Genomic DNA, 12617 nt, shown 5'->3' on the forward strand with positions numbered 1-12617 from the left:
GGTCAGATCACATGCAAAGGGCCATCCCATCTGCTGCAATGGAACAGAACATGCTAATCCTGTGGCCGAGCCTTAGGAAACATTCCAGAAATAGCAGGCAGCTTCATTTTCCTCTTTCCTTAGGAGTAAAGCAAGCCCGGGAGAGAGCGCCTCTGTCTGAGGCTCCGGTGCGAACGCACGTGAACTGCATACTTAATACAGGTCACCGCCCAGCTCGTCGGCATCTTCTCAAAAACAACTCCACTTCCCACGAGGCCTGGCGCGATTTCACCGAGAGAAGAAGTGTGAACAAACGGACTGAGAGGAACGTGTTTTGACTTAACTTCATGGGTCTGTGGCTTTTGACAAGCGAGCCACACTTTCAAAATTAGGTAACACTGTGTCTTTTACATGGGAATTCCCTAAAAATACACACACACACACACACACACACACATTTCTTCTCTCTCCTACCTTTTCTTATATGACTATTTAAACTGAAGAGCACTCACTCACACCTGTCTAGCCAGATCACTCAGCACATCCATGTACCCAACTGAAGAAACATGAGTTAAAATTATATATACATATAAATATGTATAAGTTACATTTGTATTTTTTATTATATTTTTATATATTCTTTTTAAAAATGTTATTTATTTATTTTTAGAGAGAGGGGAAGGGAGGGAAAAAGAGCGGGAAAGAAACATCAATGTGTGGTTGCCTCTCACGGACCCACAAGGCAGGCCTGTGCCCTGACTGGGAACTGAACCGGTGACCGTTTGGCTTGCAGGCCAGCACGCAGCCCACTGAGCCACACCGTCCAGGGCTATATTTATATATTATATATGTATGTATTTCAGACGTATAAAATTGGAACCTCCGTATCACCCCTCCAGTACAACACAATGCTATAGTAACTTTTCAAAGGCTCCCAAAAGCCCCAAAACAGCCTTAGCCCGGCTCTCCCTCTCCCACTGCCAAGGCCCTTTTCCACAGCGGAACCACGGCCTTGGTTCCCTCCTTCGCCGCCTGCTGATCTCATCCATAACTTTCTTGACGACCCCTACCGTTCGGGAAGTTCTCAAACACCTCCTCCATGAAGCCTCTCTTAGTTCACGGGCTCGCTCGAGGCATGTACTGGTGCCGCTCGAGTCAGCCTCACTGTCCCCTCCAGCATCAAAGCAAGCTGTCCTCTGCATGGGTCCCACACCCCCCCAGTAATGCTGCCACGGTGGGCGAAACCAGTGAAGGCCGTACGGATGATTTCCAAGTGTCCGATGTCAGCGCAAGTGTGGACTGAAGACAAACCGGTTCACGAGACCAAGGCCGCCGCTCCTGGGTCACTCACGGGCTGTTGTCCTAAGCCATCATAGACCTCTCGTGCCTGAGAAACGACCTCTGTCTTCTCTTACGTGAGCCCACGGACGCCCGCTTATCATTCAGCTCCAGAGGGTGGCTTGGAAGATGTCAGCATTCCCTTCGAAGCTCAGCTCTGCTGTTAGCAGCCTGAGAGCCTTTCTCGGCTTGGAAGTGGGAGGCGCTCCTCACCCTCTGGTAGGTCTCCATCAGCTGGGCGAAGGGAAGCAGGTCCCTACCACATCCCACAGGCCCGAAGCAGAGCAGAATCAGCGTTTTCCTTGCCCCGCCTCTGATGCCGGTCGGTCACTGTCTGGGGCTGGTGATCATATTGGCAAAGTCCGCCTGACGTGGTGGCGAGGAAATTGGAGCTACCGGCGAGAGGCCCAAAGTGAGGCCGCAGGAAGCTCCCCGAAGCTCGGATGGTCGGGAAATGCACTAGCCCACAGCAGTCTTTTTCTTTTCACAAATTTAATCTGTTTCTTCGGGAAGACGGGTCACGCCAGGCCCTAACGTTTGCAAGAAGCTAGAAAATCACTTAGGTTGTCACGTAGCTGTGGTCTGAGGGCGTCGGAGGCACCAACAGCATCCACCTTCCGGACGTCCGTCTATGTCCTCTGCAACGCCGTGAGTTCTGTCCGGTGCTTCTCCACCATCCCTGCCCCCCACCCCCCACCCCAAACACACACATCCTCATTCCGTATCCACGCCTTTCCTTTGCTGTCATTAGAATGTAAAGTCCTGTTAACGTGAAGGAGCACACTAAGCCCTCTGAGGGCAGGGCCATGTCACATTCGCCATGGTGTCCCCATCGAGGCCTGGCCCACAGAGAGCCCTCACGTCTTTGTTGAGCAAATGAAGAAATATCAGACAAGGGTCATGTCCTTAAAACCTCTGGCTGGCTATGGATCTGTGTGGTTTCTCTTTGACATGTTTTCTGTTCGCCTTTCACAGGTATTTTGCCCCTTCTTTCTTGAGAGAACTAGCATTTATTGACCTCTTAATGTGTGCTTACGTTCACGGGTTACTTGACTCAAATGAACATTATGAAGGGGGAATTTTCTGGATAAGGAAACTCAGAGGAACTTTCCCAGGGCACAGACATCAGTGCCGGGGGGACACGCACATCCATGTTTCACGGACTCCAAAGCTTTCTCTCTTTGACTGAGCCTGTGTGTCTCCACTATTATTATTATTATTTAATCCTCACCCAAGAATATGTTTATTGATTTGGGGGGAGGGAGGAGAAACATCAATCAGTTGTGTTCTGTATACACCCCCACCGGGAATCGAACCTGCCAGCTTTTGCTTTTGGTGTTTGGGATGACGCTCCAACCGACTGAGGCACCCAGCCAGGGCAGGTCCCTGAGGGTTTACCCATGCGTTCTTCTCCAGAGCCCTCAAGTCTTCTTCAAGAATTTCTAAATTCAGAGTTTTCATATTAAAAACGCTAGAAGAATTCATAAAAGTATATTTTGTGTTATCTGGGCAACTCTCTAAAACTGTCCCCGATAATTCAACAATGAAGGTGTGTATGTAACATTCAGGGTGTAGTGGTGACCAGTATTTTGAATCACGTTATTCAGAAACGACGGCAGTAAAGAGTCTTTAAGGACCGAGGTAAAGGCGTTGTGACCCCGTGGTCCTGAGCAAGAGCGCAGGCTCGGACGCCACGCTGCCCAGGCCTGAGAACCAAAGTAGTGGCCCCCGGGAGGTACTTTAACCTTTTTGCCTTAGTTTCCTCATCTGTCAGAACAGGACCCCCCACCCCGCCCCCGTCCCAGGGTGACCGAGAATAACCTGAGTTCATCCGTGTAAAACAGTTAGATCGGGGCCTGGCTTGAGCGGGCAGGAAAGAAGCAACAGGAGGTTGAGGGGTGCAGACGACGGTAGACAGAAAAACGGCCCCCCCAAAATGTCCCCAACCTGACCCCCCAAACCTGTGAGCACGCCACCTCGCGTGGCCAAGGGGACTTTGCAGGTGTGAGTGAGTGAGGGTTCTTGAGCCGAGGACATGATCTGGAACTCTCCCGGCGCTGCCAGTGTAACCTCAGGGTCTTTATGAAGAGGGAGGACGGCCAGCGGGAAGGCGTGAGGGCGGAGTGGGGGTCAAGGTAACGGGGGCAGCGAACCAAGGGCCGCAGGGGCCTCCAGAACGCCGAGAGGCGGGGACGCGGGTGCTCCCCTGGCACTTTCAGAAGGAACCGGCCGTGCCAATGCCTTGACTTTGGCCCCATGAGACGGACTTTAGAGCTTCAGGCTCCGGAGTGTAAGAGAACACGTGTGGTGCTGACCCGTGAAGCGTGCGGTGCCCGTTACAGCAGCCGCGGAGAAGGGGTACAGACCAAGGGAGGCGCGTCCTCAGCCGCGACGGGCGGAAAGAGCAGTTACGGCCCCTCTTTCAGACAGCACACCTGGACACAAAGCAGAACGGTCCCTGGGCAGATCTGCCAACCAAGGGACAGCAGGAGGACCTGCCCGGTTCAGGGAAGACGGGCAAGGTCATCAGAACGCGTTGAACGCCAAGGTCACATCTCAGGGTCCCTTGGAAGAATGTGAGTGCCTGTCTGCTCATGTTTTAGTGAAAGTGTCCCTACACCTTTCAGCTTAGCGACTGCCCCCTCAGTGGCCAAAAAGAAACTACTTCCCACATCTTGTTTCTTAATGAACAGGAACATCGATTAGCCCCGTGGACTGTCCAGCAAGCATATACATGTATTCAAAGGCGCATTTCGTTTTTCTTTCTTTTAATAAAAACTAGCTCTCAAAGATATCGGGAAAAAGCACTCTGCTACAGCACGACAGCTTTAATGAGCCAAGGCTTCTACTGTTTCTCTCGGAAACAGAACAATAACCCTTAAACAGCTTAAATGTTCCAAGCCCTTCACACGCATTTAATGAATCCTCTCCAGGGCCAGAGCAAAGGGAACTGGTATTCAGAGGCTCTCCTCCCAGTGACATCCTCTCGTTTGGCGAGGCTTCCGCTGGCTTGGCCAAGTGCCGGTGCCCCTGAGGTTACTGGGCCCCCGTGGCCAGTCGGTCCTCCTCCCCGAACGAAGGCTGGTCATCGGGGAGGTTTAAATCGGCATCTCCTCAGGGCTGGGCGGGGCCGGGGGCGGCTCTGTGCCCGGGAGAGACAAGGCAGCAGCTCCCTCCGAGAAATGACAAAGCTCGTCTGTGCCGAACCTGCGGGACGGGGCTCGTGATCGGGGCCGGCTGCCAGCTGCCATCAGAGCCCGATTCACTCGGTGGAACTGGGGCGCGATGCGTATCGCGGGGCACTTCTCAGAAGCGGCTCTCCTGAGGCCCAGAGAGAATCGGCCGCTGAATTTCACCCGCTCTCAGCTTCGCCTCTCAGGTGCGTGGGAAACCCTTGGAAGGCCTACTTTTCTGTCTATTCAGACCTGCTTCCTGCCGAAGGCTGCACTGAGACAGACTAGCCCAGCAACCCCGCAGACGAGGCCAGGCCCCAGGCCCACCCTGCCCCAGCCGGGGCCTGTCCCCAGCTGATCCTCCCCTGAGACCCGCTCCGTCGGCTGTAATTTTGACCAGCTAGCTAATGCCTTCCACTCCATCCGTCAGGGAGTCAGTGGCCAGAATGATGTTCAATCCCAAGGCCTGTTATCAACAGCCAGTAAGGAACCGAGGTGTCCGGGGACAGCCTGGTGCCTGAGCTGACTTGGAGGGGCTCCTCCAGGCCTGGCCAAGCTTTCAGACCACAGACCTGGCCCACGGCGGCGCTGCAGCATGGAGAGGCTCGGAGTCAGGACCCGCAGCTGGGCCACGCCCGAACTCCTGGCCTGCAGAAACTTCCGGAAATCTGCTGTTTTAAGCTGTTCCATGTGGGTACTGTGACGTAGATCAGCAGATAATGACGTCAGCACGAGGAGCCTCCTGGCTGGGAACCACTAGGGTTTTCCCCGTTTCCTAGAACAGCCCAAGAAATTAAAAGCCTAAGGAGACCCCGGGGACGGCCGTTCCTGTTCTCCACAGTGGGGGAGGGCTGGGGGCGGAGCTCACCCTGACACCCACACGCCCCCCTCCCCCGAGCAAAGTGAACCAGTCAGCCCAGCCGCAGCCTCACTTTGCCCGGCCCCTCACTCAGCACGCACCAATTACGCACCCACTCCATCCAGTCGCGGGCAGAACAGCACAGATCAGGACAGACCTGTTCTCTGGAGCTTCCACTTCAATGGGGAAAGGCAGGGATGAGACACGCAAGCACCTAAAATAATCTTAGACAGCCTTAGGTGTTTTGCAGAAAGCAAAACCAGCTGCTGGGATGAGCGCAGGTGGCGAGGAGCTCACCCGCGGGACCAGGCTCGTGCTGGGTCACTGGCCGTCCAGCAGCTTCCCACGTCCCTTTAGTCAACGTTTCCTTCGCTTTGTGTCCGTCTCGGGCGAGTCCCCTAGGATGCATGTTCATTTCTCTCTCCCTTTGAGTTCACACTTTCTAGACTCCTCGCAGGGAAGTTAGAGGCTAAACAGGCTGGAAATAGAAAACCGGAGATCGTGTGTCTGTGATCTCTTCGAGGGAGGCCAGCATTTGAAAGGCTCCAACTGGCAGAGAATTCCTGGATCCCTCTTTCTTTGTGGATGAACATGCCAACCGAAGTGATTTTCCAAACACAAAGAGAAAAAAATGCCGGTGCCTCTGCCCAAGTTTAAACGTTCCCTTCTCTAGTTAAACGTGTAAGCTGCTCCTGCCCGTCCCCAGCTGGGAAAATAGGTTCCGTGGGAACGTTCGGGATGTCTGTGCAGAGATGGATCCAGGGCCCTCAGTCCACGGCAAGTGGCCCCGGAAAGTGACGCTTGCTACCGGTGTCCCCCAGTGTGTGTGTGTGGTGGGAGGGGGGTGCGGGAGCATTGTCACTTGCTAAGTTTTGCAAAACCTGAAGGCCCTGCTAGACAGCATCCAGGGCTGTGCCCCGAAGCTACAGCTCGGGTCCAGGGAGGTCGGCATCTCATTTAAACAAATCACTCCGCAGCTTCCCAACAATTTGTGTGATTCTCCAAACCACGTAAACGGTAGTGCTGGATTTTCTTTTCTTGGACAGAGTATGAGATCTGAGTGGTCACATTTATTTTTTCATTTTTTTTCATTGCTTTTAGAGAAGAAGGGAGGGAGAGAAACACTGACCAGTTCCTCCATACACGCCCGGATCGGGGATGGAACCCACAACCCAGGCCTGTGCCCTGACCGAGAATCAAACCACAACCTTTTGGTTATGGACGATGCTCCAACCAGCTGACCCACACCTGCCGAGGCACTGTTTTTTTCTCTGAATATTAAAGAACAAGGCAGGACATGAGGCCTCTGGTGCCCTTCAGGACCTTGCTGCTGTGGCAACAAGGGTAGACAGGCATAGTTTCCTGGTACCCAGAGCGTCCCAGTCAATATAAGGATGCCCCTTTGTGAAACCTAGGTCGTGAAAGAAAGACGCAAATAAATACTGTCCCCTCCTGCACGCTAGCTGGGGCCACACACAAGAGTCCATTAAACTAATTGGTACAGGCCTGCTGGGGAGCTGACGAAGTCCCGGCAGGGTTAGGTTTCTCCCGCTCAGTCCCCAGCCAGGATCTCAGATGTCCTCCTGCCCTGTCATCGAAGCTGGGTCACGGGGTCCCCACGGAATGGCCAGAGACCTGGCAAAGACCCCTGAGCCCAGCCCCCGAGAGCTCCGGCCAGTCAGCGCCTCCGCTCTGAGTTGCTCCATCTTCGAAGCGAAGGCGTTCGACGAGAAACCCTTCATCTCTCCTTCTAAACAAACAAAAGCAGAAGAAGAGCAAGAGCAAAGCCGCTCTCGGGAGATGGCATTTCTGCCCCGTCAGCCACTCCATTAACTGATGTAATCCTCACGACGCTACTAGGATTTTCCCACTTTAGCAACTGTTTCCCTCACTTTATCAATGAAGAAGTGAGGTTCAGGAAACGTAACTGGCCCAGCCTGAGGTCAGGACAGGTACGCAGGCAGCAGGCCTTCACCCTGGGGCCTGTCTGGGTCCAAAGGCCACTTCTTTACACCCTCTGGCTCCCTGTCACCTTTGATTTCTTTACCACTTTTTATTACTAGTCACGGACCGGGCAGGCCTGCTGGGAGGACAGATGAAGCCATCCTGCCCCTCCCCCTGCCCGGGAGGATTTCAGTCTGTGTTTGCGTTTACCCATCTGGGGCTTTGCTCTCCCGCCCCCCCGAATCCCTCCCCGGCCCTGCTAATGCTAACGGCTGAGCCCGGCTCTGAGCTTTCCCCTGCTCCTGCGACCCTCACTGCAGCCCCAGGAAATAGCCACCATTGTTACCTCCACTTCGCGGAGGGCACAGCGGACTGGGGAGGTCCAGGAACACGCCTGAGCTGCGCAGCCAGGCGGAGACAGGCACCCCGACAGTCCTGCCTGCGAGGCTGCCGTGCCCTTGGACAAGACGGTCCCTCCCAGCGCCGGGCGCGCCCCGAACCCCGATGGGATGAGCTGCTGAACCCCAAGGTCCAGGAGCTGAGAATGTCCTAGCAGCTCAACCCATTCCATCCCACGGTTGTCTTCTTTCCTTCCTTCCTTTTTTGTTTTTTTTTAGCTTTTTAACATTAGCAAAAACTGAAGATAAGAAGGAATAATAAAAGCAGCTTTAAGAAGTAAAAAAAAAAGTCTTAAATGTCTCCTAATTTAAAATAGCACCTCCTCTCTTAGCATTTTCTTACCAAGCGTGATTTTAAATAAGCCCCGAAACGCGTGCGGGTCAGGCTACTGTCCACGTAACGCGTCGATGGTTACTGCCTGCAGCATCCACGCCGCTGGAGACGCAGCCCCCCAACAACCAGCAGCGCCTGTGCCGCCCCAGCTGTGCTACATGGTCACAGAAAGTTGTGTCCCGGAGGAACGGGCCCGGGAGGCTCCTCACCCTACGTCAGAAGCAGCAAGAGTCATGTCTGGTGTTTGATGTGGGCATAACAATCCAAGTTCACTGTTACACTGGAGACCAGGGACGGGTGTCCAGGGAAGGGCCCAGAGGGATGTCACTGCTGAGAGCACCGGCAGGGGCCAAGGGGCCCGGCAGGGAGACCAGGGGCTGGGACTGAGAACCCCGAGAGTAGACGGCCAGGCTCAGCGGGCCCGGAACCACACAGCGTCCACCTCGGTTCCGGAGGCCCAAGTCCGAGATCGGCGCGACAGTGTGTCCAGCTTCTGCTGCAGGACGTGTCACCCTGCCGGTCTCACGGTGGCTTCCCTGTCTCTCCTGGGGCAGGACTGCTGTTTGGCTGCATCCCAGGTGGTTCTTGGCGATGGCTGTTCTGCACTTCAGCTGGAGTTTCCATGCAGCTGAGGAAGATACAGACCCGAGCTCACCTGGGCACCCCCTGACTGGAAGCCCCAGCTGCCTTCTGAATGTCCCTCCTACGGGTAGCGGGCTGTCACCGGCTTTCGGCCTGTCCACCAGGGCTCCCTGGGAGCCAGGGTTGTGGCTGACTTTGGCTGACTGTTCCTGTGGCCTGTAGGATGGTCCAAAGCCCTGGGGGCTGGAAGAAGGAGGTGACCCTCTCAGCAGCTGCAGGTCCATTCTTGTCACATGACCCGGAACCCTGCTTTGCGCCGCCCAGTGGCTTCTCGGCACACTAGGAAGCCCAGACTCCTGCCCGACGGGGTCCGGCCCTTGCCCGCCTCTCCTACCCCGAGACCCGACCCGAGCCTGACAGAGCGGATGGCGCCTCCCTCCGGAGGAAGGAGCGAGTCTGCTCACAGCCTCGGAAGGCAGCGTGGCTCACTCTGGAGCGAAGAGAAGGCATGCTTACCGCCTGTTATAAAAGACGCGGGTTCCCAAGTACACACAGGGCCCCCTGTGACGGCGTGCGTCACCTGGCCCCCTTCATGTCACCCTGAGGGAACTGGGGCTTGGGGACCAGGCACACACAAGCGCTGTTGCTCTGCTACTGCTATTGCCGTGAGGCATCAGGCCCTGGGCCTCTGAGCCTGGAGTCTCGTGTCTCCTGCCAGCACCCACACACCGTGGCTGGGCAGCGAGCTGGCATGCGGGCAAGGTGAAGTCCCAGACCTTCCGCAGCTGCGGACCCCCACCGCCACGCCTGCAGCAGGTGACGCAGCCTCGCGTCCCTTCGCTCCGGCTCCCAGCGCCCAGTGACAGCACAGGGTCCCAGTGACCCTGAGGCTGTGGTGCTCCTGGGATAGAAGGTGGCAGGGCTTTTATTTGGAAGCTGTCATAACACTGTGAGGGAACCCCATTAGCATCGCCACGTTTATAAGCTCCGCAGTACCAAGAGGGTGCCCACTTTGCATCATCCTCAAGGAGGAGGAGGAGGAGAAGAGGAAGAAGGAGGAGGAGGAGGGGGCAGGGGAGGGAGAGAAGGAGGAAGAGGAAGAGGAGAGGGCGGGGGAGAGGGAGGGAGAGGAGGAGGAAAGAAGGAGGAGGAGGAGGAGGAAGAGGAGAAGAGGAAGAAGGAGGAAGAGGAGGGGGCAGGGGAGGGAGAGAAGGAGGAGGAGGAAGAGGAGAGGGCGGGGGAGAGGGAGGGAGAGGAGGAGGAAAGAAGGAGGAGGAGGAGGAGGAGGAGGAGGAGGAGTGAGGCTTCCCGGCACTGTGCGCTGTCTTCCTGGGCCGTTGTGTGGGCTGACATCACTCACTGTGCCCCCGCCATGGCTCTGGACAGCACCACCCAGCTTCGCTCCCCTAACGCTGACAGAGCGACCTGGGGTCGGGGGACCTCTGTTTTCATGGTACATATTTGTGCATTGTTCTAATTTTTACAATATTCTGTATGACTTTATAATAAAACGATTTTAAATACTAAAAATAAAATGCAATGTGTTATCATGGCAAAAATAAGCTCCAGTATCAAATAAGAAGAAAGACAAATTCAGAGCCTGGTAGGCATTTTGGGGATCAGTCCCCTTTCCTCCCCAGTCTCGTAAAGATTCATTTCTTTGTTTTGTGGGGGAGGGAGGGGGCATGGGGGGAGACCAACAATGGACTCAAACAGAGCAAAGACAAGTTCTTTAAAAATTAATTTCCTCACACACAAAAATATTGTTTTCCTACCTATACTGAGCTCAGTGGGGACTAGAAAGGTGTAGGAGTCTGTCTGCTCCCCTGAAAGGACGCGCCGTCTCCTGCGGGAGGTGCCTCGTGCACCCACACTTGGAATAAAAGCCGAGGAGGCGCGGGTGCGGAGCAGCACAGACCTGTCTGCAGGCCCCGAGGCCGCGCTGGGAGGCAGGGCAGCCGCCTCCGGGCGCACAGGAGGGAGTCAGGCCGGGTTTGAATGCGAGAATTCGGGCGGTCCCATGCTGGTGTGCATTTGCGGGGTGCGGGGCGTGCTGCTAACTGCAGAAAGGCCATACAGGCTGACAAGGAGGGACGGGGAAGTGCTGCAGGGCTGAAAGTCACCTCGAAGGGGAAGGCAGGTGTGGAGAGCCGGAGGTCAAGGCCAGAGGCCCGGGAAAGGGCTCCATCCCAGGAAACCTGCTCCCCTCCCCCTCGTCGCTGCCCCCCGGAGCCGGCTGGGAGACGGTAGTGGGTGGTGTTTCGGGAAGGACGGACGACGGAAGGTCCCTGACCGCAGCCCCGTTCTACATCGTGACGTCAATGAAGTCACAGCTGCTTTCAGTTCTCGTGAAGCCTTAAGTCGTACTATTGACCTTCAGAGGGCGGGGAAGGGAGGAGAAGGAGAGGGAGAGACCCCGTGACTGGCCGCCCCTCGCATAGACCCACCCGGGGGCCTGGCCTGCAGCCCGGCCTGTGTCCTGGCGAAGACTCGAACCAGCAGCTTTTCGGTTCGTAGGCCGATGCTCCATCCACTGAGCCACACCAGCCAGGGCCACAAACCCTTATTTCATACAGCGTTTTTTAAAATTGAATTTGATATCCTTTAAAATCGGGCAACAACCTTATAATTCTAGAAGGGAAAATAAGAGCTTTTTTTCTTCTTTTCTTTTCTTTTTTTCTTTCTTTTTTACAAAAACAAATCGACAAACCTGTTTGTTCCATGGAACTCATGAGGGCCTCTCAGGAGGGACATTCTGGATGCCTGAAATACTCACACCACGTTCTTCCCAACGTGGCCTCCAATCAGCGCCTTAACTGCAGAGAAAGGGCTTATCAGGAACGCGGTGAGTCAGGCTGCTGCTGGATACACAGTAATTACCTAACGAGCAGCGACACGTATCAGAAGTAGGCCAGGGGTCAGGGCGCACGCACCCACGGAACCTTCAAAAGAGGCAGCAGAGGAGCCGAGGTTGTCTCCTGCCCTTCAGCCCCGTGGGTCTCAGGTCCCCGGGTCCGGGAGCCTGGGCGTCCATGAGGGGCTTTCCTTGGGGTCCTTCTGAGCTCGAGGCCAGGAGGCTCCTGTCCCCAGCCCTGCCGCTTCTTGTCATGCACACGAGAACTCTGTGGCATCCCTCTGCACCCGCTCAGTGCTAATTCCAGGCGTGTGTCTACTACCAGACACACACACACACACACACGCACACACCCCGCCTCGGCCAGGTGTATTTCCGCCCCCGCCCACAGAGGTATCTGAGCTAACAGGGAGGTGGTCCCGGCGAGAACCCAATTGCGCAGCCCTCACCTCACCCAAGTTTTCCACTAGAAACGAATTGTTACTTAGCAACCAAAGCAGCTTGGTTTAATTTAGCTCAGGGAATTACCTCCCCCAAACTGGACTCCCTCTAGGACCCCAGGCTTGCCCACCCGTCTCCAAAGGTGGGCTCAGGAGAATGGAGTGATACGTGCGCGTGCTGAAAACAACATGTACATCGGTCAGGGGAGGGAGTAACCAGCTCAGAAGCGGACCCGTGGCTGAGGAAGCGCGCTGATCAGAGGAGGCCGCTGGCGGACAGAGGCCGTGAGGGGTGCTAACGGGCATCACTTTTCCTGGCCTCCGCACCCTCAGCGCGAGGGCCCAGGGCCAGGTGAGCGATGACCCCGGGGACGAGGCTGTTGCGCCGCTCACCGCGGGCCCCCACAGCAGTGGCTCTGTGGCCATGCAGTCAGGGAGCCGCGGTCCGACTGGAAACGCCCCCCTGGGGCGCTCAGGGCTCCTTTAAGCCACCCCAGCCCACATGGTGCTGTTTCCTGGAGCCCTTTAAGAGTTCCCAAATGATATCCCCCCATTGGGGGAGTCCTGAACTTAATTTGTGGATTCAATTTTTAAAAACCAGCCAGATGACTCATGAGGTTTACGTGGCACCTGAACAATTGGTCAATGAATAAGGGAAGGTTGGGCAAGGAAGGAAAACTTTGACTTTGGTACTAGTTAGTGTAGAGAGGGGCACG

The 12617-nt window shown here is 55.5% G+C and overlaps 1 long non-coding RNA gene across 1 annotated transcript; it reads left to right on the top strand.

The window, feature by feature from the left end:
* Positions 1 to 4410: 4410 nt before the first annotated feature.
* On the top strand, positions 4411 to 6645 carry LOC149993925 (uncharacterized). Its single transcript, XR_016507765.1, has 2 exons — positions 4411 to 4696; positions 6451 to 6645. It is a non-coding gene; the product is annotated as an uncharacterized LOC149993925 (long non-coding RNA).
* Positions 6646 to 12617: the final 5972 nt, after the last annotated feature.

This window comes from Furipterus horrens, unplaced genomic scaffold (genome assembly GCF_987537825.1).
Source record: "Furipterus horrens unplaced genomic scaffold, mFurHor1.1.pri manual_scaffold_13, whole genome shotgun sequence".
Lineage (NCBI taxonomy): Eukaryota > Metazoa > Chordata > Mammalia > Chiroptera > Furipteridae > Furipterus > Furipterus horrens.